Genomic DNA, 26,087 nt, shown 5'->3' with positions numbered 1-26,087 from the left:
ACGATACAGCCGTGTCGTTTGTTTGAGAGATCACAGATCTCTGTTCCTCAACCTCAGCCACACCACCACCTCCCGCCGATGTATGATCCTACATCTCAACATCAAGATTGCTGCACGCACAGGGGCAGCACACTGTGAAGTCGCATGCGGGCACTCTTTGGTACTTCATTACCCTACATAAAAAGGAATGCGAAGTTGTAACGTAAGAGATATGTAATTACTTTTTTTAGCGTAATGGCGAGGTGTTTGATGCGCAGGGTTATGTACAGAAAGAACAAATATCAGATATCAGTCTGGTCATTGTCTTGGCTAAACAGCAGGCAAGGTGATGTTGAGACAGTTCCTAGAAAAAATAAAAAATCCTTCGTTCTCCTCTCTTCCTTTTCCAGCTGAGAAACTGCTCGTCCAGTAATGAAATCAATATCCACCACTTATTAATCTCTTACAGATAATAGAGACCAGGCCACTTACTCATTTCTCTTTTGTTACATTATTTCATAATGTGTTGCCGTTCCTGTAACCATCAGAACCTGTAATAAAGTCAGAAGTCATATTAAAAAGTGTACATTACACTAAACATCCGTGAGATTTACCCCATCAAATGTAGATATTCTCAGAGCTTCTGAAGCACGGCAAAGCAACTGCCAACTCTCCTCGAAAGTTTACCTGAATACTACAAGTTCTAACAGAGAGACGTCGCCACTGAGGAATGCCCTGCTATCTTTCCTCACATTTTTCTTGTGCCACACATATAAAAAGACAATAGAAAGCCTTTAATTACATTTATTGACGATAATTCTGTAGGTGCGAATATATATATATATATATATATATATATATATATATATATATATATATATATATATATATATATACACTCCTGGAAATGGAAAAAAGAACACATTGACACCGGTGTGTCAGACCCACCATACTTGCTCCGGACACTGCGAGAGAGCTGTACAAGCAATGATCACATGCACGGCACAGCGGACACACCAGGAATCGCGGTGTTGGCCAACGAATGGCGCTAGCTGCGCAGCATTTGTGCACCGCCGCCGTCAGTGTCAGCCAGTTTGCCGTGGCATACGGAGCTCCATCGCAGTCTTTAATACTGGTAGCATGCCGCGACAGCGTGGACGTGAACCGTATGTGCAGGTGACGGACTTTGAGCGAGGGCGTATAGTGGGCATGCGGTAGGCCGGGTGGACGTACCGCCGAATTGCTCAACACGTGGGGCGTGAGGTCTCCACAGTACATCGATGTTGTCGCCAGTGGTTGGCGGAAGGTGCACGTGCCCGTCGACCTAGGACCGGGCCGCAGCGACGCACGGATGCACGCCAAGACCGTAGGATCCTACGCAGTGCCGTAGGGGATCGCACCGCCACTTCCCAGCAAATTAGGGACACTGTTGCTCCTGGGGTATCGGCGAGGATCATTCGCAACCGTCTGCATGAAGCTGGGCTACGGTCCCGCACACCGTTAGGCCGTCTTCCTCTCACGCCCCAACATCGTGCAGCCCGCCTCCAGTGATGTCGCGACAGGCGTGAATGGAGGGACGAATGGAGACGTGTCGTCTTCAGCGATGAGAGTCGCTTCTGCCTTGGTGCCAATGATGGTCGTATGCGTATTTGGCGCCGTGCAGGTGAGCGCCACAATCAGGACTGCATACGACCGAGGCACACAGGGCCAACACCCGGCATCATGGTGTGGGGAGCGATCTCCTACACTGGCTGTACACCTCTGGTGATCGTCGAGGGGACACTGAATAGTGCACGGTACATCCAAACCGTCATCGAACCCATCGTTCTACCATTCCTAGACCGGCAAGGGAACTTGCTGTTCCAATAGGACAATGCACGTCCGCATGTATCCCGTGCCACCCAACGTGCTCTAGAAGGTCAACTACCCTGGCCAGCAAGATCTCCGGATCTGTCCCCCATTGAGCATGTTTGGGACTGGATGAAGCGTCGTCTCACGCGGTCTGCACGTCCAGCACGAACGCTGGTCTAACTGAGGCGCCAGGTGGAAATGGCATGGCAAGCCGTTCCACAGGACTACATCCAGCATCTCTACGATCGTCTCCATGGGAGAATAGCAGCCTGCATTGCAAAGGTGGATATACACTGTACTAGTGCTGACATTGTGCATGCTCTGTTGCCTGTGTCTATGTGCCTGTGGTTCTGTCAGTGTGATCATGTGATGCATCTGACCCCAGGAATGTGTCAATAAAGTTTCCCCTTCCTTGGACAAAGAATTCACGGTGTTCTTATTTCAATTTCCAGGAGTATATATATATATATATATATATATATATATATATATATATATATATATATATATATATATATATATATATAAGGTATGAACTGTCGCAGCTCATTCCAAATCAATACAGTTTGGTTAGTTTTGAACGTGACAGTGAAATTTTATACAAATATGTGAAACGAACAAAGCAACACAATAAGCAGAAAACTGCAGCAAAAACCCAATTATCTGTGTGGAAAGGTGATCGCAGAATTCAGAAATCAACATTTAATCATCCGGTCCGGAAGAATTCCCTACTATATAGGTTTAAGTATTTGGCGAGAGGCAGCGATACACTTTTCATCAATGACGCAAAACATCAAGCTGCGACCGTGGAAGTTGGTGATTGTGCTGGCCGTCCTTTACATAGTAAATCTTCAATGCGACACACTTTCCCAACAATGGATAGCTTGCTTTCGACATTGCTTGTGGAAGTCTGCCATTTTGGCGCTTCGCGAAACTCTCCACCTAGTCATTCTGGAAATTCCGGCTATGCAATCTTTCCTTCATCCAAAGAAAGACGTAGATGGCACTGAGTACCCTCCTAGGTTAGTGCAGAGGGTGAGGCAAAAATTTGGTAACTCATAGAAGCAGTATGTTTGATTGTGTGGTGTACAAAATGAGATGGGGCTATCTCTTCGGGGCGGAAACATGCCCTTGGACTGCGCCCTACGACGCTTGCCTTGGCAGCCGCTTGCAACCTCATCAAGACTTTTCGGCATCATACTCCCGTGTCGGCTCCTGTATCTGTTGACACTACACCGTGGCCGTCCCTAAACAGCGCCACCTGGCCTGATGATGATCGTGGCACTGCCATTTTCGGCGGTGTTGAATCATCGTCTTTCCGCTGCTTGTTTTGCCCGTCAGTTTATGGATCACAGTGACACACCCACTCTTCCATACTCATTAGGCGGTTAATGAGATCATCCGTATTGGTCTGTTACAGCAGCAACATTTTTGCTGATGTTTCGGTTTTTTAGGTTTGAATGTATGTGAGCAGTCGCGAAACCAAGAGGGCGGCCAATTTGTCGTGTTCAGAACGACAACCGACCCGTCTCTAATTTTCATATTTTCTATATGTCGGCCCGATTGCGATGCGCCACAGAACCGCCACTTTTCTTGCCTTTCTCAGTCTTTCACAAAGAGGCGTTCTACACTTCACCCTTTTTCAGTTAGACTTGTTTTATCGTACTGGAAGCATCTCAGCTCACGTATGGGAAAAGTCTCTCGCTTTGAGATGTGGGAGTAGTAGTAGGAGTAGATGTAGGAGGAGGAGGAGGAGGAGGAGGAGAAGAAGGGGTAGGTTGTGGCAGTGCAGGTGTTGTGAGTTCGCAAAAGGTTCAAATGGTTCAAATGGCTCTGAGCACTATGGGACTTAACATCTGAGGTCATCGGTCCCCTAGAACTTAGAACTTCTAAACCTAACTAACCTAAGGACATCACTCTTATCCATGCCCGAAGCAGGATTCGAACCTGCGACCGTAGCGATCGCGCAGTTCCAGACTGAAGCGCCTAGAACCACTCGGCCAGAACGGCCGGCTCGCAAAAGGCCGTGTAGGCTTAGGCTACATGGTAATGAGCGTTCGGGGAGGCAACGTTTGCAGCAGCATGACAACACCACTTCCCGCATCGCTGCAATGGTGTAATCGGATCGGCGTGTGCACCGCAAGCATATTTCCTGGGAGCCTGGTATTTCATGTACGTGTGTTTATGACTTCGTTCACGGGTCCTGAAGATACCTGAAAATTTCGTGTCGGTGAGTCCCTGAACAGTTGGATGACATTGTGAAAGGCAAGCAAATGTTTGCCTGCACAACATGGTTATCTCCAACGACAATACAAGGTCGCATGTGGCTATCGGAAACGCCTAAAAGCTCTGGGGGAGTCCGGAACACCTACCATACGGTCCAGAGCTCGCTTCTACTGGTTTCCACGTTTTCGCTCTGCTGAAAAAGTTCCTAGCAGGAAAGCGATTCATGTGCAAAACAGCAGTCCGCGGGGGTTCCGCTGTCAGCAGGGCTAATTTCACCATAGGGGGATTTCAAATTTAGTGCTGATATGGGACAACTGTCTGAACCGGTGCTGGGCGTATGTGGAATAATAGTGAAAGGTAAGTAAAATAATAAGTACATTCCTAATTACCTGTACGAGTCGTATTTCGGCTAGTAAAAGATAGAACCAAAAGGCTTTCGATTCACCCTCATAAACACTTAACTGGAGCAGATACAACAATTAGAACTAACACTAAACGAAACAAACGTGTAATATTATTATGTAGTTGTGTAACAAACATTTTACATCTTTGAAAGTTTGGCAGTCGCTAACAAATAGCAAACAAACCGAAAGACGGGAGAGTGATATTACAGTTATCTAATATACTGATAGTTGACGAAACATAAAGGGCAATAAATCAGATAACGACGATTACAATTTTGCTCCCTATTGTATTTAATTGACAAGAACACATTCATGAAGGTAATTTTAAACCTTGCCGTACTCGTGTAAATGGGTAAGAGAAGTGAATGTGGACTTACAAGAAATTTGAATCCATAAAAAGCAATCAAGACAGTTAATTTTAAGACTACTTATTTAGAAATACAAATTTGTTTAGAAATAGGCTCGACAGACCACATGTTGTAGAGAAGTACATAAAAGGTAAACAGCCAGTTAATGAACGGGTGGTGCTGTGGCGAACAGAAGGCAAGTACTAATTAGGTTGTAATACACTCTTTTTTTATTTATTTACACGTCAAGTTCTGTAGGACCAAATGGAGGAGCAAATCTCCAAGATCATGGAACGTGTCAGTACATGAAATTACATAAAATTCTTATGAACCCGGAAAGAGTCAATACATAAGTTTAAGTAAACGCAGTCGACAATACAAAAAAATGATTAATTTTTCAAGGCATTCTTCGACAGAATAAAAGGAGTGACCTATGAGGAAACTCTTCCGTTCCGATTTGAAAGTACGTGGATTGCTGCTATTTCAGTTAGAGTGGTAGCTTACTGAAAATCGATCCAGCAGTATATCGCACATCTTCCTGCACAAGACGTAAGGAAGTCCGATCCAACTGCAGGTTTCATTTCTGCCGAGTATTAACTGAGTGAAAGCCGCGTATTCTTGGGAATAAGCTAATATTGTTAACAAGAAATATATATATTCAAAGGCCAGTGCCAAAATACCCAGACTCATGAACAGGGGTCGACAAGAGGTTCGTGAACTTACACCACTGATTGTCCGAACCGACCGTTTCTGAGGCAAAAATATCCTTTTACAATGGGAAGAGTTACCCCAAAATTTAATACCAAAAGACATAAGCGAATGAAAATAAGCAAATTAGACTAATTTTCTTGTCGAACGATCATTCACTTTAGATACCGTTCGAATAGTAAAAATGGCAGCATTAAGTCTTTGAACAAAATCCTGAACGTGGCCTTTCCACGAAAGTTTACCATCTATCTGAACACCTAGAAATTTGAACTGCTCAGTTTCACTAATCATAGGCACATTCTGTGAAATTAAAACGACAGGTTTTGTTGAATTGTGTTTTAAAAAATGCAAAAACTGAGTCTTACTGTGATTTAGAATTAGTTGATTTTCGACAATCCATGAACTTAGGTCATGAACTGCAGTATTTGAAACCGAACCAATGTTGCACACAACATCCTTTACTACCAAGCTACCAGCAAACAGGAATATTTTAGAGTTACTCGTAATACTAGAGGGCATGTCATTTATGTAAATAAGGAGTAAGAGTGGCCTCAACACTGATTCCTCCTCCCAACTGACCATACCCCACTCAGACCCCACATCACAGTCATTCTCAACATTGTGAATAATGACCCTTTGCTGTCTGCTGCGAAAGTAAGAGGTGAGTCAATTGTGAGCTATTCCCTGTATTCCGTAATGGTCCAACTTCTGAAGCAGTATTTAGTGTTCAACACAATCAAACACCTTAGTTAAATCAGAAGATATGCCTAGCGTTCGAAAACTTTTGTATAATCCATCCAGCACCTCGCAGAGAAAAGAGAATATAGCATTTTCAGTTGTTAAACGACTACTAAACCCCAACTGTACATTTGATAGCAAATCGTGTGAAATTTAATGATAAATTTTCCTTACATACTCAGTCTTTTCAATAACTTTAGCAAACATTAATGGCGTAGAAATAGGTCTCAAATTATCTAAATTATCCCTTTCTCCCTTTTTATAAAGCGGCTTTACTAATGAGTACTTCAATCGTTTAGGGAACTTACTATTCCTATAGGAAAAATTACAAATATGGTTAAATACAGGGCTAACATGTGTAGCACAGTATTTTAATATTCTGGTAGGCACCCCATCATATCCATGAGAGACTTTAGTCTTTAGTGAGTGAATTCCTGACTCAATCTCCTTTTTGTCTATATCACAGAGGAGCATAACAGACATCAATCTCAGAAAAGTATTTGCCAAGAACGTTATATGATTCCTTGTAGAGACTAATTTTTTATTTAATCCACCAGCAATGCTCAGAAAATGATTGGTAAACACTGTACATATAGCTGATCTGTCAGTAACAGGAATATTTTTACTACGAACTGACATTATATCGACGACCTTGTGCTGCTGACCAGACACTTCCTCCACAACTGACCATATGGTTTTAATTTTGCCCCTGGTGAATTACCTGTTTATTTACATACCACATACTCTTTGCCTTCCTCATAACATTTTTAAGCACCTTACAATAGCGTTTGTAATGGGCTACTGTAGCTTGATTGTGACAACTTCTAACATTTTTATATAATCCCCGTTTGATTCAACATGATATCATTGGTCAGCCACAGAGGCTTCCTGTTGCTGATAGTACCCTGTTTAGAACGTTCTAATAGAAAGCTACTCTCAAAGAGCATGAGAAATATGTTGAGTAAAGCATTATATTTATATTTATCACCTATGTCTTGTTCCTTGACAAGTTTAAAAAAAAAAACTCTCTGCTGCTGTTGGATTAACTTTCCTGTATAGTTTGTAATTATATGTGACATTTGTTTGAGTAAGAAGCCTTTTAGTGCTAAAATTTGTGCCTTTCAGACCGTTCACCCTTTTACTAACAGAATGCCCATCTAGTAGTGAAACAGACACATTGGTATACTCGATAATTCGTACATGAAGCAATCCCTTAAATCATCTGGGGAATGAAACTTGCATGATCCTTGAAAAGCAGCATAAAAGTAGATATCTTGAAGGTGGCCTCTTTTTCGAACAGAGGAAGAGTTCGACACTAATTTAGCAATAGCTATCTTGATGGTAGCAGACTTCTGCAGCTACTAAGCACAAAACTGTGGTGATGTGTTCGGTAGCGTTTCTACTCAAATCACCATCACGTGTCTCTGCTTTCTCAAGCAGTGTTTTTTTAACAGTTAAGAAGCGAACTTCAAACAGAGCATGGGGTTTGTGGAGTGTTTTTTTTTTTCCGCCTCCATGTCAAACTATGTAGCTCATAAGAAACAGTCTTTTTCGAAACTGTATGGATGAGAGGAAGAGGATCTCAAACTTTTATCAACTGCTTGTGCAACATTCTGATTAATTAGTTTCCTTATATTCCGTTCCTTATCCTTTACTTACGAGTATCAGAGTTTTCAAGACCTTCGTCACTATTAACGTCTCTCCTTCCAAAACTAATTTACCACGAATAAAACAGGTAGTAGGGCCCAGCACTATTGTTTTCCCAGTCCAGACAAAAGAAATGAGACTAAGAAGAAGCAGTTTATAAAACCACAAACTGGTAAATACTGTCACAAACGCAGAACTTTCTGGCACTAATTTGACAGTTCATAAAATTAACTCAACTGAGCTCGGCAGCGACAAAAATGGTAGGGGAGAGCTCAGTGAATGAGAAAGGGAACCTGAAATTTTCGTTGATGGCACTTACTCCTGATTTCAACAATACTGATCGCAAAAGAAATATCATTAAGTAGAATATATAGGCTATGGAATATTTCCATACCCTTAATTACGCTTTTCATTTAAATACTTTGCTAAATAATTAAAAGTACAAACTATTACGTTAACATAATTATGTTTCAATTCTTATACTTCAAATACCACTCATATAAATGAAAAGATGGACAAGATCCTTTTCGTGTACAATTTTGTGATGAATACACTTACTAATAAGTGGTCTGCTCGAAAAATTAGCCTTTTTGTGTATAAATGCGAAATATGGCACAAATTAACTTTTGGAGGGGATAGAGTGGGGACGCGCCCCCTTACGAAGGGGAACTTTTCTGTTTCTTATTATTACGAGTAATTTCCCAAAGTTTCAAAACTTTATGCATTTTCCCCCATTTGTTGATTTTCTTACTAATTTGCATGGTGTAAGTGCCTGATATGGTCATGGAGATGATAAAACCTGTTTTCAGAGACTTAGCAGCATCTGAACTGTCGAAAAATTGTGTTCATGGAAAAACTCAATGTTACATGGTCAAGAATCCCCAAGATTGTGTTTGTTGGAATAGAAACACTTCACTCACTTTGCTGTTGCTACTTTCAATGATGGCAACGTTAGAAAGTGCAAAGTATTTAGAAATATGGAAAAGAAGATAGGTTTCAACATGGTAAAAACTATTCTTGGTTTAGATGAGGAATGTCTTTGTGTTGCTGACAGGGCTGTAAATATCCTAGAAATACAAACCTGAGTACACAGGAGCTCGACAAAGAGGAATCTGGAGGAGGAGTTTGCAGAAAATGAAGATAATCCATCTTATGGACCTGGAATGCACTTAGAAGGTAACCCAAAGTTTGTCACTCGATTCCCAAAAGCTTTATTTTTTCAAACAAATTACATGTATCAGTATCTACCAAATCAATTTGCTTCAGAATTTCAGGAAATGCTATGCAGTTCCTTATGCGTAAATTAACAAGACCTTTTTCCAAAAACCTGTATATTGTTGAATTTACAAGCAAAAAGGCACTAAAAGAAGTGAATTTTCATTACAATAGGGATGTCTAACAAGTGCGTTCCATTTTTTAAAAATCCCTCTCATGCGTTGTGGCCAGTACTCCAATATATAACCTGAAAAATGTCAAATTCCTAACTCAAATACTTTCTGAAAAACATGTCATTTAAAAGGCCTATTTTAACGTTCGAAAGATACGGCTTTCTGGAACCCCTCAAGCCATCCTCCAGATCTATTGAACTGGGTCTCCCAGTATGAAAACAAGCGCAAAATCACCAAAATGTATGGCAGATAGATAGCAAACTTGTTTTTCAGCCATAGAACAACTGAGTCACAGAAAGAACATCAATACAATCGTTATATGTGTAGTAAACATGGTCTGAAAATGTACTTTGGAAGTTACTCGGTGACTACTGGTCAAAGATTAACAGCGTAAGTTGCAAGTCTGCGTTACATTATCCATGATTATGGAAAGAGAGTAGGTACAGAACTGAGTTATCTGTGGATTCAAGATGTACACAATATGCTTATAGCACGAAAATTTGAGGTCATCCCAAAAGATGAATGTTAAACGAGAAAGACCAAGGCATCAAAGAATTGCAGAACAATTGTAACAACAACAGAACACAACCATCTATCGAATCTTATTATAAAATAATTCTATGTGTCATACATAATCATGGTACAGAAAATTACTGAACTTTTCCGTTAAAATATTTTGTAGTGTAACCAATATGGGGACTGCTCAAGAGGACGTTGTTATCAGGAGAAAGAAAACTGGCGTTCTACGGATCAGAGCGTGGAATGTCAGATCCCTTAATCGAGCAGGCAGATTGGAAAATTTAAAAAGGGAAATGGATAGGTTAAAGTTAGATACAGTGGGTATTAGCGAAGTTCGGTGGCAGGAGGAACAAGACTTTTGGTCAGGTGAATACAGGGTTACAAATACAAAATCAAAAAGGGGTAATAATGAATAAAAAATAGGAGTTCGGGTAAGCTACTACAAACAACATAGTGAACACATTTTGTGGCCAAGATAGATACGAAGCCCACGCCTACAACAGTAGTACAAGTTTATATGACAACTAGCTCTGTAGATGACGAAGAAATTGATGAAATGTATGAAGAGATAAAAGAAATTATTCAGGTAGTGAAGGGGGACGAAAATTTAAACGTCATGGGTGATTGGAATTCGAGAGTAGGAAAAGGGAGAGAAGAAAACATAGTAGGTGAATATGGATTGGGGCTAAGAAATGAAAGAGGACGCCCCCTCGTAGAATTTTGTGCAGAGCATAAATTAATCATAGCTAACACTTGGTTCAAGAATCATGAAAGTAGGTTGTATACATGGAAGAACACTGGAGATACTAGAAGATATCAGATAGATTAAATAATGGTAAGACAGAGATTTAGGAACCAGGTTTTAAATTGTAAGACATTTCCAGGGGCAGATGTGGACTCTGACCACAAACTATTGGTTATAAACTGTAGACTAAAACTGAAGAAACTGCAAAAAGGTGGGAATTTGAGGAGATGGGGCCTGGATAAACTGAAAGAACCAGAGGTTGTAGAGAGTTTCAGAAAGAGCATAAAGGAACAATTGACAAGAATGGGGGGAAAAATACAGTAGAAGAAGAATGGATAGCTCTAAGGGATGAAGTGGTGAACGCAGCAGAGGATCAAGTAGGTAAAAAGACGAGGGCTAGTAGATATCCTTGGGCAACAGAAGAAATATAGATTTTAATTGATGAAAGGAGAAAATATAAAAAATGCAGTAAATGAAGCAGGTAAAAAGGAATACAAACGTCTCGGAAATGAGATTGAAAGGAAGTGCAAAATGGCAAAGCAGGGATGGCTAGAGGACAAATGTAAGGATGTAAAGGCTTACCTCACTACTGGTAAGATACATACTGCCTACAGGAAAGTTAAAGAGACCTTTGGAGAAAAGAGAACCACTTGTATGAATATCAAGGGCTCAGATAAGAACCCAGTTCTAAGCAAAGAAAGGAAAGCAGAGAGGTGGAAGAGGGTCTATACAAGGGCGAGGTTCTTGAGGACAATATTGACCGTACGACTTATCTTAAAAGCTAGATTAAGAAAAGGCTAACGTACATTTCTAGCATTTGTAGACTTGAGAAAACTGTTGATAATGTTGACTGGAATACTCTCTTTCAAATTCTGAAGGTGGCAAGGGTAAAATACAGCGAGCGAAAGGCTATTTACAATTTGTACAGAAACCAGATGGCAGTTATAAGATTCGAGGGACATGAAAGGGAAGCAGTGGTTTGGAAGAGAGTGAGACAGGGTTGTAGCCTCTCCCCGATGTTATTCAATCTGTATATTGAGCAAGCAGTAAACGAAACAAAAGAAAAATTCGGAGTAGGTATTAAAATCCATGGAGAAGAAATAAAAACTTTGAGGTTCGCCGATGATATTGTAATTCTATCAGAGACAGAAAAGGACTTGGAATAGCAGTTGAACGAAATGGACAGTGTCTTGAAAGGAGGAGATAAGATGAACATAAACAAAAGTAAAACGAGGATAATGGAATGTAGTCGTATTAAGTCGGGTGATGCTGAGGGAATCAGATTAGGAAATGAGACACTTAAAGTAGTAAAGGCGTTTTGCTATTTGGGGAGCAAAATAACTGATAATGGTCGAAGTAGAGAGGATATAAAATGTAGACTAGCAAAGGTAAGAAATGCGTTTCTGAAGAAGAGAAATTTGTTAACATCCAGTATAGATTTAAATGTAGGAAGTCGTTTCTGAAAGTATTTGTATGGAGTGTAGCCATGTATAGAAGTGAATAGTTCGGACAAGAAGAGAATAGAAGCTTTCGAAATGTGGTGCTACAGAAGAATGTTGAAGATTAGGTGGGTAGATCACATTTCTAATGAGGAGGTGTTGAATAGGATTGGGGAGACGTTTGAGTCACAATTTGACTACAAGAAGGAGTCGGTTGGTAGGACATGTCCTGAGGCATCAAGGGATCACAAATTTAGCGTTGGAGGGCAGCGTGGAGGGTAAAAATCGTAGAGGAAGACCAAGAGATGAATATACTAAGCAGATTCAGAAGGATGTAGGTTGCGGTAGGTATTGGGAGATGAAGCAACATGCATAGGATAGATTAGCATGGAGAGCTTCATCAAACCAGTCTCAGGACTGAAAACCACAACAACAACAACAACCAATATTTCCAGAATGAGATTTTCACTCTGCAGCGGAGTGTGCGCTGATATGAAACTTCCTGGCAGATTAAAACTGTGTGCCCGACCGAGACTCGAACTCGGTCCCGCAATATCCTTTCTTTCAGGAGTGCTAGTTCTGCAAGGTTCGCAGAAGAACTTCTGTAAAGTTTGGAAGGTAGGAGATGGATACTGGCAGAAGTAAAGCTGTGAGTACCGGACGTGAGTCGTGCTTCGGTAGCTCAGTTGGTAGAGCACTTGCCCGCGTAAGGCAAAGGTCCCGAGTTCGAGTCTCGGTCGGGCACACAGTTTTAATCTGCCAGGAAGTTTCAACAACCAATATGTTGTAGAAGATATATAGAGCATGAAATATAAGGTATTAAATGCACAATTAAAATAATGATTGGATGTTTATAAATGTGGAGCAGGGTTGTGTGGCAGGGTGGGCCGGGAAGGGGGTGGAATGGAATCAGTAATAAAGCATGTGGGAATTGTGCTAGGAAAGTGCTGGAAAAGTTGTCAAGGATAACTGCAACAATTAAAAGGAGGGAATGGGATGTGGTAAGGGGATGACATGGAATCAATGAAGTGGTGGAGATGATACCAGGTAAGTGTTGGAAAAGCTGTCACAGTAACAGAACCACCGTCGGGGGAGGCGGGTGGAGGAGTTGAAGTGGGGGGCTAGGGGTGCCCAAAAGCGCCACGGGCTATAAAAGAAATACTGTAAATACGGGAGGTGGAATGACTGGGTAAGCACGACACTCTATTCAGGATGTGGGGGAGGAAAGTAGAGGTGAGAGTAAGACAGGTAAGGAAGGTATCATAAGACTATATCACGTGTGCTTGTTTATAAGCGAATATAAGTTATACCAAACGCCATATGACAGAGAAATAGCGCATGCAGCCATATTTTAGTTATGTTCCACTGTTATTGAGTGCATAAAGTAAGTAAAGGAACAAAACTTACTTGAATTAAACTGATTGTCTAGGTTACATACTTGATGAAGACAATAAACTTGCATTATAGAGACCAAGAAATAGGGGTGCAGGTGCAGCTGCAGGCAGGTGCTGTGTCCACTTACCAGTGAGAGGCTGTAAGGGAGCGCTCGTGACAACTCTGCTGTATCCATGTAAGGGATGGAGGCAGTGAAGAAGATGGTGGCAGCATCAGGGACTGCAGAGATAGAAGTGGTCCAGCACTGTGTATTCTGCCCGGCAGAAACAGCACCTGGAGCAAAGAAAGTGCAGTAATGAAATTAGGCCGTCACTGTGCTGCAGGGCCAACACCCGTAATAGAGGTGGCTGTGGATCAGAGAACTCTCCAGTGTGATGTCGATCATATGTGGATGGATTTAGTGGAGCTGGTCATAGTTTCCTCACACCAAGCAATCGTATGTGCACATGACGCAGAGGTAGTGAGTGGCCTCTATTGCTACAGACGACTACTGGTATCTCCTGAGGGCGTTGGCCAATCTTGCGAGGCCATACGGTGGAGTGCTGGTGGAACCATTGTGAGATAGGTGGCAATGGGTAACTGAGCATCGTCCAGAGCAGATGAAGCAGGGTACGGAGCCTGCAGCTATGAAACAGCTTTGTTTGCTGACTGGAGTGAACCTGTGTGAACTCGAGAGTCTATCAAGGGCTTCCGCAGGATAAGATTGGGTGATCTATTTTTTTCATCTCGGTTTTCAATGTATGGATCAGCTGCTCCACTTCTCCATTCGACTGGGGATGAAAGGGAGGGCCGTAACATGTCAGACGCCACTCTTTGTACAAAAATCTTGAAAACCTTGAGACAGAACCAGTGGGCCATTGTCCATCAAAAGTGTATATGGCAATCACTAAGGCACGACCATAGTCAACATGAATGTGAAAGGTCAACAAACCATGTAAGGAAATATTAAGAAAGAATCAACTTCTACAAGCTAAAAGGAGTTAAGAAACCGACCCACAATATCAGCATGAAGTGGTTATCTGCATTTTTAACGAAATTCGTCCTACAGCGACATTACCCAAAAATATTTGGAAGAGCAAAAATTATCGCTATTAAGAAGCCAGGGAAAGAGGGAACAGCTGCAGAAAACTTCCTCCCAATATCTCTACTCAGCTGAGCTTACAAGCTATTGCAATGTATGATTCCTAACCGAATCCAAGGTCAAATTAATGCTATGATACCGCATGAACAAGCTGGATTCAGACCTTATAGAAGCTGTGAACAAGTGCTCTCACTGACTACTCATATAGAATCTGCATACCAAAAGAAACTTAAAACTGGAGTAGTGTTCATTGACCTGTCAGCAGCTTATGACATGGTGTGGCGCCATTATTGAAATTTTTGAGAGCAGTACCTTGCAAAAGTCTAGGCAACTTCTTAAGTAACAAGTTAAGCAATAGGCGGTTTTAAGTACATCAAGGAGAAGAGAAAAGCAGATGGCATTTACTCAAGGACGGATTACCTCAGGGCTCTGTTCTTGCTCCTGTGTTATTCTACTTCTACACAGCTCTCCTGCCGAATTTGACTTGCCGAAAATTTCAATATGCAGATGACGTGGCAATTTCATATCAGAGTGAAGACCTTTCTGAATGTGAAGGACACCTAACGACCAGCATTACTAAACATTATGAGTATTTTGAGATGGCGACTGATACCAAATTTTTCTAAAACCGAGGTAAGCCTTTTCCACTTCTCTAATCGGCTTTCATCAGCAAATATCAGTTCACAGTTCGGCCCTCTTGGCACAGTCAGATATAACGAAAGTCCAAGATACCTGGGAGTCACTCTGTACAGAACTTTAACATACAAAAAAAACACCTTTCCAACTTGGACAAGAAGACACAAACACAAGTGAACCTTGTCAGGAAGCTGAAAGGTAGTACATGGGGAGCAACCACACCAGTCGTCCAAGGAGCTTCCCTTGCACTGGCACACTCTGTAGCAGAATACTGTGCACCAGTCTGGCTCTCAAGCGTCCACGTAGCAAAAGTAGACGTCCAACAGTTATGACAGTAGTTAGTGGTACAGTCTGGTCTGCACCTACTTGCTGGCTACCAGTGCTTTAAAACATCTATCCACCAGACGTCTGTCGAAAGGCTGGTCTTTACAACCTCTGTCAGCAAGTTTCTGAAAACAACTCCATCCCTCTTCACGACAATTTGCTATCAGTGCCCAGGAAACGCCTCAAATCTAGAAGACCAGCATATGAAATGGGAGTCCAAATGCTATCCACAGGATTCGACAGGGACGCAGTGGAAACGTGAGTGGCAAGCTACAAGAACCCGAAACCACAGTTCCAGTTCCAGGCTTCCACCAACCAAGGGAGGTGTTGGAGCAGTTAAACACATATCGGACTGAAGAGGGTAGATGCAGCTACAACATGAACAAGTGGGGCTTTTCAAGTGACAGAGTGTGTGACTGTGGTGACACCCAAACAATGAACCACATTGTGAATGAATATCCAATCAGACGCTTCTGTGGTGGCATTGAGAATCTCCATCAAGCATCCTACGAGGCACTCCGCTGGATCGAGTCCGTCAACATTCGAGTTTAGTGTGAGCCGTTTTAAAACTTGTGTAGTGTATATAATTTCACGTGTTCATTTTTGTATATATTTCTTTGTCTTGCTAAATGTGTGTTACTGTAACTGATGTATACGATAATAATAATAAAGATGTCTACCGTTCAAGAGGCAGTGGAGGGCAGGCCAGAGGGAAAGAGAGGCCCGTGGAGCCACTTCATGGGTGACTCACTGTAGTGCCCCCAGAATTATACCAAAGTCTGGAGACAATTTTGTTCCAGCCGTTATTTTAAAGCTGGGCATAAGGATGAGCATGGGATACTACACCCATTTATTGTTTGTGCAGGCGAAACTGGAAGGGAGATAATTTGTCGGCGCTGCCAAGTGTTCAGCGCGACCTGCCAAGATTAAGCAAGTACGGCCCGGAAGCTCCTTGGCCGGCTGCAAAGAGTAATGTAGCATTGTATTGCTAAGAGTAATGTAGCATTGTATTGCTAAAAAAAAAATGGTGAGACTCGAAAAAGTGACTGTTTATTAGATGTTGAACTGCTGTTGAGAGTACGTGGACTGGACGTGGATAGTCAGCCACGATAAAAGCTTACGTATTAATTGTGTTCAAAAATGTGTAATTAACTGATTCTGGGTACCCAATAATGTGTGGGTTTACGTCATCAAGTGTAGTAGTTGTCTTTTTGTACAAAGTGGAAATAAATGTTTTAGTGCACTGAATGATATTCCAAGAGAGGCGTATTTCTTAAATAAGAAGACAGAGAGCGAGAGAGCGAAAATTTCCCCTTCCTAGCGGTGAAATCTTCGGAGAAGCGTCCGGTGCTAGCAGAAGACTTAGGCGCTGCAAGAAAGCAGAACCAGCATTCTTCAACAAGTAAGTCCACGAAAACACTGACGCTGTATAGAGAGAGCTTAACATTACACCGGGCAACCGCAAGAACGTGGCGACCGTAAAGAAAGAACTTGAGAAAGACGGGGAAATGTTAAAGAAGTAGCTATAAGGGGAAAAAAACCGTTGGGAGTTGCCATAGCAACTGATAACAGCGAGGCTGAAGAGCGATTCCACGATACTTATCCAGAAATATTGTGTTGATAAATGTGAAATGATTAAGGGAATCAATAAAATCGCACAAACCACCGACGCTAACGTGTAGAAACGCAGACGCCGCCGGACATCGACGCCGACGCCGCCGTACAGCAGCCGACGTCGCATCACACCAACGCCGACGCACCCGTCCACAAAAGCCGACGCCGTCGTCCACCTACTCCGACGCCACCGTCCATCGACACTGACGCCGCCGTACACCGTTGCCGACGCCACCTTCCACCGACGACGGGTGAGCTACTACTGACCTTTGATTGTTTGTGAAGTTTGGGGGGCTTGTGGAAATAAGCGAGTGTACTTTTAATGAAAACTAGATTAAAGGCAAAACTAAACACAATGGAAAAAGAACCCCAATCCGTAGAGTCTGTTGGGGTTATGGAAATTGAAAAACACGGGATAGATTTAGGCGAATTAATGAGGTTTATCAAAGCGCAGTTTGAATCACAAAACACAAAACAGGATGAACTGAAGACGGAATTAAACTCTAAGTTAGATTAGCAAAACACAAAGGTAGAGGCTCGAGTTAATATCCTAAGTAATCATATGCAAGAATAGAAAAAAAGAATTGGAAAATGAATTGTTCGATTCCCTGAGTGAAGAGACAGATAATTTATTTATGGATTTAGAACAAAGAAATGAAGCTCATCTAAAAGGGTTAGTTCAAAAATTAGAATTTGGTAACACAATTTAACGAAAAATACGACTCTTTGAAAAAAATATGTAATGTCACATTTGATCTTATCGAACGAGAATTAACTACGCTAAAAACCAATGTCCAGAAACAAGATAAGTTGCTCCCCCTAGTACAGGCGCCAATTTCAGGGGTCAAATCGCGGGTGGAAAGTGTAGAACAGAACTTCAAAGAAAAGTTAATGATTGCAGAGCTCATAAATTTGAATGGCTTAGAAGAACAAGTTAAAGAATTAATAGGACGAAAGGTTGAAGAGAAACTAAGTGTTGATATCTCTTCACCTATAGTAACTTCCGATTGAGATAAGATCAAGAAAGACTTAGAAACTTTGAGGAAAAAAATTAAGTTTATGCAGGAGAAACTAGAGAAAGGCACAGTTTCCCAAAATACTATATTAAATAAGGACATGATAACCGATTTGCAAAGGAGATCAAATTCAGGCTTGTCGAGACAGTTTCCTAAATTCAAACCATACGGGGAGGTACACCTCACCCATTTCTTTAAAGCGTTTACCAAGCCATACCTAAAAGTTTGGAGGATGCTAAGAAAATAGTTGCGGTAGGTTATTTGTAGGGTCAAGCTTCAGAACGGGGCACAGTAAATATTGAAAACTTCACATCCTGGGGAGATTTTCAGAGAAAGTTTCAGGAAAAATATTGGTCTTCAAGTGCACAAGAGAAGTTGATCTTAGATTTGTGGGATCCTAAATACTATAGTAATGCCTGGGGTACAATACGCAAGTATTTTGACTTGCATTTGCCAAGGACGAAATATTTAGATCGACCAGTGGAAGAAGAGAGATTAGTTAGAATTTTAGTAACACGTCTAACTACTTATGCTAGAAAAGATATTCTGTGCAGTGGGTAGAAAACTGTGGAGGACCTGTTATTCTTTGCAGATGCGCTCGATGCAGGCTATAAAGACAGGAATAAGAACTTGCATGCGCAAGAAATCCGAATTTTAGGAGGAATAATATGAATCATAATAATCATTCAAAGCATTATGAATCCAATCTTGACCTAGTCGACCGACCTAGCAGGAATGTAAATATAGGGGGTTGCTCACGAAGACCATTAACGTCCAACCTCGGTCCGGTAACTACGCAGGAATTCGTGCCCAGTAACAGCTGTGGAATAGGGGGTAACGCAGTTTCAACTTTTGGAAATGGTCCCAAGGTTGCTGCCCATGAGGAAAACGTGGAGCGATGTGGACCCAGGGCCGGGGCCCAGGTCGTCGAAATACATTGCGAGGTCTAAATAAGAGGGTACAGGTTCCCTTTATGCATAAAGCACATACCAAGGAGTGGCTACTGCTGGAGGTAACGATCAAAATAACTACGCCACCACAACCACAAAGTAGACATAAACAAAAGGAATACTTAAATACATTAAGAACTAAAAGTAATTTACCTACTTTACCAGTAACTGGGGCATACATAGTTGGTATAACTGGAAAGAAGAGTAAAGTTGTTAAATACGAAGCCTTGGCACACTGCCGTATAAGTGATATGACATTTCGACAACCTTTGCTAGTAGTGGAAGAGTAGTGGAAGACATAAATAGAAACGTATTGTTTGGTTTAGACTGGTTAACCGATTTTAATGTTATACTAAATTTCGACGAGAACTGTATTTATGTGGGGGAACCGGAGAATAAATGTTGCATTAAGTTTGTGACGGACAGCGAAGTGTATAAACAAACATCTGAACACCAAAGATTACAATTAACTGCGTCAGCCCAGTTGTCTCCTGATATACAGTTAACTAATACTGCATGCCCCCCCATGAACCATTGACCTTGCCGTTGGTGGGGAGGCTTGCGTGCCTCAGCGACACAGACAGCCGTACCGTAGGTACAACATCAACGGAGGGGTATCTGTTGAGAGACCAGACAAACGTATGCTTTCTGAAGAAGGGCAGCAGCCTTTTCAGTAGTTGCAGGGGCAACAGTCTGGATGATTGACTGATCTGGCCTTGTAACACTAACCAAAACGGCCTTGCTGTGCTGGTACCGCAAACGGCTGAAAGCAAGGGGAAACTACAGCCGTAATTTTCCCGAGGGCATGCAGCTTTACTGTATGGATCAATGATGATGGCGTCCTCTTGGGTAAAATATTTCGGAGGTAAAATAGTCCCCCATTCAGATCTCCAGGAGAGGACTACTCAGGAGGATGTCTTTATCAGGAGAAACAAAACTGGCGTTCTACCGATCGGAGCGTGGAATGTCAGATCCCTTAATCGGCCAGGTAGATTAGAAAATTTAAAAAGGGAAATGGATAGGTTAAAGTTAGATACAGTGGGTACTAGCAAAGTTCGGTGGCAGGAGGAAGAAGACTATTGGTCATGTGAATAGAGGGCTATAATTACAAAATCAAAAAGGGGTAATGCAGGAGTAGGTTTAATGACGAATCAAAAAATAGGATTTCGGGTAAGCTACTACGAACAACATAGTGAACGCATTATTGTGACCAAGATAGACACGCCTACAACAGTAGTACAAGTTTATGTGACAACTAGCTCTGTAAATGACGAAGAAATTGATGAAATGTACGATGAGATAAAAGAATTTATTCCGGTAGTGAAGGGAGACGAAAATTTAATCGTCATGGGTGATTGGAATTCTAGAGAAGGAAAAGGGAGAGAAGGAAACATAGTAGGTGAATATGGATTGGGGCTAAGAAACGAAAGAGGAAGCCACCTGGTAGAATTTTGTGCAGAGCATAACTTAATCATAGCTAACACTTGTTTCAAGCAAGTTGTATACATGGAAGAACCCTGGAGATACTAGAAGATATCAGACAGCTTATATAATGGTAAGACAGAGATTTAGGAATCAGGTTTTAAATTTTAAGACATTTCCAGGGGCAGATGTGGACTCTGACAACAATCTATTGGCTATGAACTGTAGATTAAAACTGAAGAAACTGCAAAAAGGTGGGAATTTGAGGAGATGGGAGCTAGATAAACTGAAAGAACCAGAGGTTTTAGAGAGTTTCAGAAAGAGCATAAAGGAACAATTGATAAGAATGGGGGAAAGAAATACTGTAGAAGAAGAATAGATAGCTTTGAGGGATGGAGTGGTGCAGGCAGCAGAGGATCAACTAGGTAAAAAGACGAGGGCTAGTAGAAATCCTTGGGAAACAGAAGAAATATTGAATTTAATTGATGAAAGTAGAAAATATAAAAATGCAGTAAATGAAGCAGGCAAAAAGGAATACAAACGTCTTAAAAATGAGATCGACAAGAAGTGCAAATTGGCTAAGCAGGGATGGCTAGAGGACAAAACTAAGAATGTAAAGGCTTACCTCACAACGGGTAAGGTAGATACTGCCTACAGGATAATTAAACAGACCTTTGGAGAAAAGAGAACCACTTGTATGAACATCAAGAGCTCAGATGGAAACCCAGTTCTAAGCAAAGGAAGGAAAGCAGAAAGGTGGAAGGAGTATTTAGAGGGTCTACACAAGGGTGAGGTTCTTGAGGACAATATTATGGAAATGGAAGAGGATTTAGATGAAGATGAAATGGGAGATATGATACTGCGTGAGGAATTTGATAGAGCACGGAATGACCTAAGTCGAAACAAAGCCCCAGGGAGTAGGCAACATCCCAGTAGAACTACTTACAGCCGTGGGAGAGCCAGTCCTGACAAAACTCTACGTTATGGTGAGCAAAATGTATGAGACAGGTGAAATCCCTCAGACTTCAAGAAGAATATAATAATTCCAATCCCAAAGAAAGCAGGCGTTGACAGATGTGAAAATTACCGAACTATCAGTTCAATAAGTCAGAGCTGCAAAATACTAACGCAAATTCTGTACAGACGAATAGAAAAACTGGTAGAAGCCGACGACGGGGCAGATGAGTTTGGATTCCGTAGAAGTACTGGAACAAGTGAAGCAATACTGACCGTACGACTTATCTTAAAAGCTAGATTAAGAAAAGGCTAACGTACATGTCTAGCATCTGTAGACTTGGAGAACACTTTTGACAATGTTGACTGGAATACTCTCTTTCAAATTCTGAAGGTGGCAAGGGTAAAATACAGGGACCGAAAGGCTACTTACAATTTGTACATAAGCCAAATGGCAGTTATAAGATTCGAGGGACTTGAAAGGGAAGCATTGGTTGGAAAGGGAGTGAGACAGGGTTGTAGCCTCTCCCCGATGTTCTTCAATCTGTATATTGAGCAAGCAGTAAACGAAACAAAAGGAAAATTCGGAGTAGGTATTAAAATCCATAGAGAAGAAATAAACACTTTAAGGTTCGCCGATGACATGGTAATTCTGTCAGAGACAGCAAAGGACTTGAAAGAGCAGTTGAACGAAATTGACAGTATCTTGAATGGAGGATATAAGATGAACATAAACAAAAGCAAAACGAGCATAATGGAATGTAGCCGAATTAAGCTGGGCGATGCTAAGGGAATTAGATTGGGAAATGATACACGTAAAGTACTAAATGAGTTTTGCTATTTGGGGAGTAAAGTAACGATGGTAGAATTAGAGAGGATATAAAATGTAGACTAGCAAAGGCAAGAAAAGCGTTTCTGAAGAAGAGAAATTTGTTAACGTCCAGTATAGATTTAAATGTAGGAAGTCGTTTCTGAAAGTATTTGTATGGAGTGTAGTCATGTATGGAAGTGAAATATGGACGATAAATAGTTTGGACAAGAAGAGAATAGAAGCCTTTGAAATGTGCTCTTACAGAAGAATGCTGAAGATTAGATGGGTATATCACGTAACCAATGAGTAAGTATTGAATAGTATTGGGGAGAAGAGGAGTTTGTGGCACAACTTGACAAGAAGAAGGGATAGCTTGGTAGGACATGTTCTGAAATATCAAGGGATCACAAATTTAGCATTGGAGGGCAGCGTGGAGGGTAAAAATCGTAGAGGGACACCAAGAGATGAATACACTAAGCAGATTCAGAAGGATTTAGGCTGCAGTACGTATTGGGAGATGAAGAAGCTTGCACAGGATAGAGTAGCATGGAGAGCTGCATCAAACCAGTCTCAGGACTGAAGAGCACAACAACAACAACAATACTGCATGTCCACAAGACGACTTTCACTAATAGGTAAGTGAATCTGAAGTGTTAAATATTGAACATCAAACGGATTTAGTGAGACTTATGTCTAAATACCATTCAGTATTTTCAGAGAATCCGGGTACCGTTAGCGATTATATTTGCAAATTTAAGATTAAGGACGAGACTCAATTTTTTAGCAAACCATTCCCTATACCTATAAGCCTTACAGAAGCAGTTAGGGAGGAGATTAATAAAATGATTGATCAAGATATAATAGAAAGGAATATGTGTGTCTATGATAATCCCTTATTAGTAGTGAAAAAATCTACATGTGGAGTGAGATTGTTGCTAGGTGCACGCACTCTAAACTGTCATATTGAAACCGAAACAGATCGTGTGGTTAATATAGATGAATTATTAACTTAATTTAACGATGCCAAGTATTTTAGCTCAGTTTATCTGACGGCTGGGTACTGGCAAATCCGGTTACATACCGATTCAAAAAATTATCCTGCTTTTTTGTTCGACGGAAAATCTTACCACTTTAATGTACTACTTTTTGGACTAAATATAGGTATTTATAAGAGCACTTGATAAGGCTATTGGACGAGAGTTATTGAAAGAACTAGTTATTTGTGTGGATGACATCTTGATTATTTCAGCTACTCGGGAAGAACACTGTAGGACATTGCAAAAAACTTTGGTACGTTTTAAGGAAAAGGATATCACCTTAAAGTTAAGAAATCTTACTTTGCGTGGCAGAGATTACAGTTTTTAGGACACATCGTGGGAGTAAAAGGCATTAAACCAGACCCCAAGAGAATCGATGCTATTAAAAACTGTCCGTCTCCTCGAAACTTTAAACAGTTAAATGGGTTTCTGGGAATGGCAGGTTATTATCGACGCTATGTGCAAAGAAGCCAAGAAATGAACGACCCTAGACTATTAAGATTATTACGTAACGGTGTATCATGCAATATGGACCAAGGGACAAAAGAAGCCTTTGACAAACTAAACCAAGCTTTAGTAAATGCGCCTATCTTACATCCCGTAATGAATGAACCTTTTAAGATAGCAACTGATGCCTCAGAGTACGGTATTGTAGCAGAATTATTCCAAGGGAAATGTGGGATAGAAACCTATGATCATAGATCTATAGCGTTTATTATTGGAAGCTTAAATAAGCATGAACGAAATTATACTGCTACCGAGAAAGAATTGCTAGCGATAGTGTGGAGTATACTAAAGTTCCAAACCTTGACATAGGGTTCGGAAATCTACATTTATACCAACCACCTGGCTTTGTCATTCCTAATGAGTAGTAGATTATTACACAGTAGACTAATGGGGTGGATGTTGTTTTTACAAGAATATATAAAAGGATCAGAGAATATAGTACCCGATGCTATGTCGCGACTACCTCAAAACATGAAAGTTCTACAACGTTCAGAAGGACCTGGGGTAGTTTCCGCGATCAAAGAGTCAAGCTATTGGCGGCTGTGTGTACCACAAACAGCAGAGTCTAAATTAATACAGTACATGCATAGTGGATATGGCTACTTTGGAGTGAAAAAATGCATAGCTCACATGAATAAGTTCTATTAGTTTCAGCGAATAGGACGTAAGGTAATTTCTACTATTAAAACGTGTGACATCTGTCAGAAAGCTAAGGAGAATAATACCCATGTAAAGTGTAAGATGTATCCGACTACTCCTAAAGCATTACATGACCTCACAGCTGCCGATTTCTTTTGCACCCATACCCAAAGGGAAGGGACGCGTGGCTTATATATTAGTACTTTTAGAATGTTGGTCGAAATATGTAAGACTGTATCCTATTAAGAAGGCTAATGCGCAAACACTGATCAAGTGTTTGCGAGAATATTGTATAGCTAGAATTAAACCGCGTCGTCTTCTTTCTGATAATGGAGCTCAGTTTAGCAGCCATGAAGTTAAGGAATTTTTAGCCTGGGAAAATATATGACATATTTTAATATCCAACTACAATCCATCTTCGAACCCTTGTGAAAGAGTAATGAAAGAGATTGATAGGTTGTGCAGCACGTATTGCCACAACAATCATACCTCATGGGCGGAAAGAATTAAAGATTTTGAGCTTATTCTAAACGAACTACCGCATTTGTCTACAGGAATGACGCCCATAGAAGCCATTGGCAAGCCATTTATAGGAGAACCTCTAATTAAGTGTTTTACGTGGCCGGAGCAAAAAGCTACTGATCACCAAGCAATTCAGGAAAGAGTTGGTGGAAACTTACATACCCAGAATACCACGTACATGACTTAGTATTAGTAACACAACACCTTCGAAGTTCAACAATGAAAAAAAACTCAAATTTTTTTCTGAAATCCGTAGGACCTTATCGTATTCAATCAATAGTACACCAAAAAACCCTATATTTAGTAGATCCTGTGACGGGAGAGGAAAATGGAATGTATAATGTTAAGGATATAAAACGATATGTACAAAACCCCAAGGGAGGTTGACGTTTTGTGTCAACGGGCGGAGTGACGTCCGCCGGTTACCGAGTTGGGTTCGGTGTTACTTCCACATTAGTATTTCTACACCGAACTCCCTTCAAATCTTCGACTATCCTGTAATCTATTTATAGCTCTTAAGCTATCCTATCATGTTAGCATTAAAAGAGACCAATTATGACTACACAATTATGACTAATTTAAGGAGTAACAGTAAACAGTAGCCTCTAAGCATGAGATAAAACTAACAGGGTAACATACTAACAGAAGATATAAAAGATGGTATTGTTTAGGAAGAATGATGACATAAACTGAACATTTGTATGAAATATAGAGTGAAGTGACTAACTGAATAACTATTTGAATATAGTATGTATAATTTCTATTTTTATAGAATATTTCATATTTTTTGTAAAGCGTGATATGATTGGGAAGGGTTTATATCAAATTTTGAAAGAGGTGAGTAGCACAAGCCCAGACACGACCTAAACACCACGCCCTTCATACAACCCTCGCAAACAAGTGTGACTGGGTCTTCATCATTTGCCGTTCCATAGGAGTAGCTAAGATCTTTTCTTTTGGGATTTCAAAGGTGACGGTGAGAACGTCCGTTCTGCAAGAGACGCCGAACATCATACCGCCTCCGGCTTCTCTCTTATTTACCGGCGAAGTGGGGATCCTGGGGAAGGGGGGTGGGAAGAATTCCTGTCTTTGGGGCAGTCTTCTTTCTTTCTTAGATCTTAGCAACCAATTCTTTTATTCCATTTCTTATTTCTCTTAAGAGTACCAATCAATTTTTCCGTCTGTCCA

General features: G+C 41.1%; 1 non-coding gene across 1 annotated transcript; it reads left to right on the top strand.

Annotated features, from left to right (window-relative positions):
* Nucleotides 1-12,661: 12,661 nt before the first annotated feature.
* Nucleotides 12,662-12,736, top strand: Trnat-cgu (transfer RNA threonine (anticodon CGU)). The gene has a single exon. It is a non-coding gene; the product is annotated as a tRNA-Thr (tRNA).
* The last annotated feature ends 13,351 nt before the right edge of the window (nucleotides 12,737-26,087 follow it).

The sequence above is a fragment of the Schistocerca gregaria genome, chromosome 8 (assembly GCF_023897955.1).
Source record: "Schistocerca gregaria isolate iqSchGreg1 chromosome 8, iqSchGreg1.2, whole genome shotgun sequence".
NCBI classification, from domain to species: domain Eukaryota; kingdom Metazoa; phylum Arthropoda; class Insecta; order Orthoptera; family Acrididae; genus Schistocerca; species Schistocerca gregaria.
The sequence above is the reverse complement of the archived record's forward strand: the minus strand, read 5'-3'. Positions and strand labels throughout refer to the sequence as shown.